General features: G+C 44.0%; 1 protein-coding gene across 1 annotated transcript in view; it reads right to left on the bottom strand.

The window, feature by feature from the left end:
* The window catches only part of LOC102193262 (palmitoyltransferase ZDHHC5-like), a 38337-nt gene extending 32588 nt beyond the window's left edge, over positions 1-5749 (bottom strand). The window contains exon 1 of the mRNA XM_005753392.1: positions 5288-5749. The gene's annotated coding sequence lies outside the window, so the exon portion shown is untranslated. The remainder of the gene's footprint in view (positions 1-5287) is intronic.
* Positions 5750-6722: the final 973 nt, after the last annotated feature.

Consider the following 6722-nt stretch of genomic DNA (forward strand, 5'->3'; position numbering starts at 1 on the left):
AAAAAAAAAAAAAAAAAAATTGGCAAAATGATAAGAGTACAGTTTTAAATGGAGAATGGCTAATTGTGAAAAACAAGAACTATTTAGTACTTTGGTGCTGTGAAAAAACTCAAATTGTAACAGAACCTCGCAGCCTGATTGGTCCTCAAATAGGAGAAGGCGGAGCTGTTTGGGTAGCAAGCAGTGAGAAATGTGATGAGGCTTAAAAAGAAAAGTGTGAATGAAAAATAAAGCACTGGATGAAAATGTCACTGCTTTGTGTTTTTTAAAAGCCGAGTCCTTCACATCAGCAACAAGCTCGTCCAAACTAGCAAAATGTTCTCAGGTCAGGGGAACGATCCGAGGACAGGCTTTAAATTTAAAAAATGCATCAACCCCGACTGGCCTTCAGTCCAGGACTTGTATTAGAAACAGCAGTCTGTAAGCGGGCCAATGGAGTAGCCTGGTTTTCTTGTGTCGGGGCATCCCTAGACCCCGCTGGTGGCCGATTCAAACCACCACACCTGCAAGCTGCACTGTAGATGTGATCGCAAGACAGGAGGCAGTTTGTGAGTGGGTAACACTTTCCAAAACAACTGGGGGAAAATCCAGTAGACCATCCATTAGTATCCTTTTCATTAGTATTGGAAGTGTTGAGAAAGAGCCAAACAGGGAGGCCCGGGCTATGTGTAAACAGGTAGTGGTATCACATCAGCCAGCCATGGCAACACGGACCTACTCTGTTCCTCCGATGGTTTCATGGGTGTCAGTTATGCAACAGAAATGTCGGGCATCCCAGCTTCAGGCAGTTTTGTGTTTTTGTGCCCTCTCCTCCAGGGACGTCCCTCCACTTCCTTCCCTAGCAGAGCACTGAGGCATTGATAACACCCTCCCCACAACAATCCCGTGGAGGTTACAGTCTCTCCAGAGCCGTGCCCTAAAAACAACCTCAACAAGAAGGGAAAAGTGGTGCCTTTAATATGTAGGAAATAGAGGTTCCAAAGGCCAGCTGTGTACTGAGTATTCCTCAGGATGCAAACACGTTTCCTCGTCTGGTGGGTAAACAGATGAAACACTGGAACAGTAGAATCTGTCCGGAGTCACAAACAGCTGAATCCAGTCCCACGGTTGGTCAGGATGCTCCTATAGTGGTAAGAACAGGAAGAGAAACTATTATTTTCCACAGCCTTTGGGAGCTGCATTCACTGATCAATAGGATCAAACGCTGCTGCTGTGGAATTACTGACTGACTGCATTCACTTTTATTAAGAAAACAGTAACTCGAGGTGCTGCAGTCAGTGGTGCTGGAAACACTACCTCCTCAGACTGTTCTGATCAGCAGTGCTGCTTACAAATCAAATAATGAGAAGACATGTTTTATGTTTCACAGCAGGGATTTTCCCAGGGGACCAAGAACCAATTCAGGGAGTTGGGAAGTAATCCTGCATTTGGATGGGAGAAGGCAGCAAGAATGTCCATCTTATGCTGCAAGTGTAAAAATCTATGAAAAAGACAATGAGGGAACTAATCTGACAGAGTGTGACTCTCCGTGTTTAAGTGTACACTGAAACTTCAAATGGAAAGTATAATGGCAAAAACAGAAAATCATTTTATGGTCAACTTCAAAGTTTGCCCACGGACTGCAGTTGGTGCTTCCAGGTGTGATGGCTGCACCTACAGCCACACAGTGGTAATACCCACCATGTTAGTGTAGAGGCTTATAAGTAACATTGCATTCACATGTCTTTCTTTAAATATAGGAATTAATTTACAGGACAATAAATAACTGGTTTTGGTTTAGAGTTAATTCACATATCCACATAACGCTGCATTCTAAAATAAGTGCGCACATTTTAGTTTACACTGTTATGTATGATTGATCTTTTTGTTTTCTGCGTTACCGTAGTTGCAGCTGTTCCAGTCCCTTGATTAGGAGCCAAGACGTGGAAAAGGGGCGGAGTGAGCTTTAAAGGAGACTACAAATTGGTTCATGCCATAACTCAGGACCATGGGGGGGATTGGAGTTCATTATGTTTAGTTAGGTTTTGTGTGTTTTAGCCCTTCTCCTGTTTTTGTGGGCTGATCAGCCACTATTTAAGTTTCTCCTTTGTCTCGTTAAGTTAGGTCAGTTTGTTTGAGTTATCAGTTGTGTTGTCAACTTTGAGTAGAGTTTTGTTATTTTGACCTCTTTTATGGGCCCAAGATTTTGATTCTTTTTGCATGAGTTAACCAATTATGTTTTTAGGGTTAAATAAAAAAATCTTTTTTTTGGACTTTAACCTGTGCCTAAGTTTCCTTCACTGCTCGGTCCATCACACAGGGCCTGACGATGCTTCGTCTTGTGATAAGCTGTCAGACTGTGCTACCAAAGAGTAATTCTACCTCACAGGCCAAACCTCTGTAGCTTTACAGGTTAGTTTATGTATGTGACTTTTGTTAACTAAGTAAAAAGTGTTACTGGTAATTTGATGAGAACAGTCAAAATCTAAAAATAAGGGTCTTGGGGACAGACCGTTGCCCCCTCGGCACTGCCTGCATGTGTGTGTGCTGGCAGAACGTTGACTGGCAGCGTCACAGGCCAATCCCTGCCTTTCTGATACTGTAGCAGAGCCCAGCAACAAACTGGGAAAGCTAGTATAGGGACATGGTTTAAGATGCTGAGGCTGAATTTGATCCCCTCTTCAACCAGCTCCTCCATCACACTCGTAAAAGCTGCTGCCACTTGGAGCTCACGGCAGTTTTTTTGGTTTACAGGCATTTCCTGCCATTCCTGAAATATAGTCATGCCTTGGTTAGGACAGACTCAACAGTGGGACGCGCTCGCTCTGTGACACTGCACAGGTTAGCTTACAGTCTGATCATGTGGAGCAGCAAGGACCTACCCTCATTGGGCACAACACACTTCCTGGTGCACAGACCGGGAAAGTGGGAATCCCCTCAACGGGGAGTAGGACTAAGAGGTTTAGGAAAAGGGAACCAGCTCTGTATCCTGGACTCATCTCATGAAGGGAGCTTATGCCACATCACTGACTGGCACATTAGGTGCTGGTGGAGGCCACTGTGATGGCATACGAGTGCCAGGACTACAACTTCCTGCTTGCACGTCACACCGGAGGAATGTCGATCTCACGGACCCTACTTGACTGTTTCTGTGGAGGACATCAGTGCAGCAGCTCGTTGGGCATCCCCACATACAGTTGTTAGCTTACTGCCTCAGTGGGACTGTGCCCTCACTGCCACACTCAGTCTTTTGTGTGGGTTCTTGGCTTTAAACTGACCTTTAGGGTGGACGTCAGGTTGAAGCATGTGGGTTGATGAGTTGTAGGCTTTGTAGCAGACTACAGCTCCCATACGAGATGCCCAGTGGTTACCAGAGTAAATCCGGATTTCTGGAAACTGAGTAAAGCCGGCCAGTCTGCCAGGGTCCACCTAGGCCTGAATGAGTTATATTTCAATGTCCGTCAGACTGACAATGTTTTATAATTCTCACATCAAGGTACGAGGAACCAGTTACTGGAGGTGAAAAACATTTTAGTTATATAAAAACCAGACTTTTGATTTAAAAAAGGAAACTGAAATGGTTTTCTAAACTTACAAAAAAAAAGAAAAAAAAAAGACTAAATGTCTAGAGGAAATATCCTTAGTATTTGTATCTGTTAGTTTGTTAATAAAACAAATAAACTTACCCAACGAGTTGACAGACATGTTTGAGACTCTCGATGTCTACAATTACACCGTGAGTCATCTGCTTTCAAAAATCAGGTTTTTACTGTACCATCTATACTAATTTTCTTAAAAACTTTCCTCTGACTCATGGCCTCCATACAGTAATGATTAAAGAGACTAAAACTAACTGAAACTAAACATCTTGAAACAATAAAAACTAAGAGGAAATAAGACAATCCACTCTGGAAACTAAAACCAAACTGAATTCAAAACAAAAAGTCTGAAAACTAACTAGAAATGATAAAACTACGATAACTCTGCTGTGAACAAACGTTAGCTATGAAAACTTAACAGATCACTTAAAGCCTGGATCAGTCCGTTTCTATTAGAGATTAATTGGCAGGGAAAAAACAACATCATTTTGATCGAACAAAGTTATAAAAAAAAATAAAAAGAAAATGAAAGTGCACATGTCAGGACTGCAGTATGTGGTCACCCTGAGGGAGCATTCAAAACTGTTGGATCCAAAAGCACCAGGAGTATTTCGCTAAATTCTTGAGCCACCACTCGTTTCTTTACATTTTTGTGAGCAAAATGGTGCAAACACAGATGGAAATGCTTCATATAACCCACAGACAGACCCTGTACAATTCTAACAAGTTTCTCCTCTTTTCAGCAACGGGTCTTATGTAAGCTGGTCAGTACTTCACAGTGGATTCATGCTCCCATCAGGCAGAATCTCCACCCTTCAAGAAAACCTACAAGCACAATGGCACCACCTTCCATCTGAAGCAGCCTACAGCGCTGTCAGCACCTATGCACACACAGATACTGGGTGTGTATATCCTGCTGCAGTCCCAGCAGCAGACAGAGCCTTGATATATGCAAAGTGGAAAAAGGATGGCTTTTACTCAAAGATTATAATCTCCGAACACTGGCTGTGAATTGTCATTTTAATCGCGTTGAAAAAGGAAAAAACCCAGTAACGTGTCAAGTGCAGCGCGGGGATGTTCGGCTGATCCCGCAGAGCCAGGCGGCTGCCCGATTTACATGAAGGAAGCGGGCAGCGGACCAGACTCGGCCCTGCCAGGCTGGTCTTTACAGACGAACAGGGCGTCACGCTAAACGGCTCTGTGAAGCTGCCAGTGTTAACATGGTGGTCGTTATCATTACCATCCTTTCAGAGACACCGTGCCGTGGTGTCAGGGCTTCACTGCCAATACTCAGGAAGCAGAAGCTGACGGAATGTTCTGAGCCCCCGAGTGAGCGACACACAGCCCACACTGAAGCCGGGGTGGGGACGCAGAGCATTAGCCACCGAGAATGGTGCTAACGTCAAAGGGATTGGAGAAAATTTCGCTAAGATTTCAATTCCGGTGATAGCTAGCTTACACGAAATGAGTGGGATGGAGAAAACGAAGCCGAGCCACAGGACGCGAGAGTACGGCCACAGCCACAGGCTCTGCCTTGTTATTATGAGCTATGTGGACATCTAAAAATACCATTCATACAGGCACTCCACCGACTGCTAAAGCTCAGTATAACGCTGCTGCCCGAGTAAGCATTAACATGAGCTAACCGTGAGCTACCTAGGTCTGTACTGCTTAACCCTGGCTAGCAGCTAGCTAACAATTCATCTCACCTGCGAGGTTCAGTTCCAAACACAGTAAACCCGATGTTTCACTGTTGGGCGTGTTTTTTCTTCCTGCGGTTAGAATGACAGAAAAGTCGTTGTATCCGTCAGAAATCCATACTCCAGCCTTTCAGCGGTGATGGGGTCTTGTCTTGGTAGCTAGCTGTACCAGTTCCTGGCTAATTCAAAGATAAATAATCAGCTAGCAGCCCACCGATACGTCTTCCGTCATTTTACTACAGGCGGCTAGCTTGACCAACTGTTCGTAGAAGAGGCTGCTCGGTTTGTAACTTATCCAGGCCCGTGCAACGCCGAGAGGCCGCCAAATAAACGTAATCCCACAATAATTATGTGTTCTTCTCACAAATCCATAGTATTACTGGGTAACAGACTCTCAAAGAGCGACATATTTCTCAGTACTATCAAACTCTGATGCCAGCGTCCAGCAGCAGACTTATCGCAATAAAAATAACAGTGATTGGACAACAGCGCTGTCAATCACCCTACAAGCGTATTGTATTCCTTCTGCACCTGCAAGCCCTCCCCAGTCCCCGCCCCCTGAACGCCGAGCGTCATGATTGCTCTTTATCGTGATAAAATTGATAGAGCAGCACAGAGCAGCACCCACACGTGTTAAAATACTTGCAGCTGAACGTTATTGTCACTGAGGCTGGATGCTACATAAGCTGAGGGTTTAATCCTTTCATGTGACACACTGACACAGTAACGTATGTTTGTTATATGTGTATGTGCACCCGTATTCTCGTTATAGGACTAACACACGCACACGCATACACCAACAACACAAAGGAGAGATTAAATGGACAGCAGGCGCTGTGATAAGCGCACAAACAAGTCCCCCATCAGCAGCCACAGACACAAAATCGCTAATATTAAATCTAAAACCCTGCCACAGGAAAAACATAGATGCGGCTGTATTATGGCACGGTGTGTGTGTGTGTGTGTGTGTGTGTGTGTGTGTGTGTGTGTGTGTGTGTGCTTCTTGAAAGACTGGACAGTTGGTGAAGGGGCAATCATAGAATTGAAAACAAAAACCAATGGATTTTGTGATGACCCACTTCTCAGAGGGGGTGGGGGTCATTATGTGCACTTCAGTCTAAAAACCTGATTAGTAAAGAATAGGTTACATTTTTCCACTACTTATCACTTCATGTAGACCAATCAGTCATAACAAAATTTACAATCAGTACTGGTGAATATTGTAGTCTCAGTTATTTAACAGGATTATTGACTACACCTTTCCTTATTCCAGTGAAATTTAAATGTAACACACAATGCCTCTGTGGTGTTATCAATGAAATAATGACTCAGTGTAGCACATCATGTGCTGTTGTTTATGTGTACTTTTTTTTTAGCACCACTTCTTTCTACATTGACCAAGGTATGAACATCAGACCACTGCTAAGAGCATCACACTGTTCTA

Source organism: Pundamilia nyererei, unplaced genomic scaffold (assembly GCF_000239375.1).
Source record: "Pundamilia nyererei isolate P.nyererei 1_Seehausen unplaced genomic scaffold, PunNye1.0 scaffold00425, whole genome shotgun sequence".
In the NCBI taxonomy this organism is placed as follows: Eukaryota; Metazoa; Chordata; class Actinopteri; order Cichliformes; family Cichlidae; genus Pundamilia; species Pundamilia nyererei.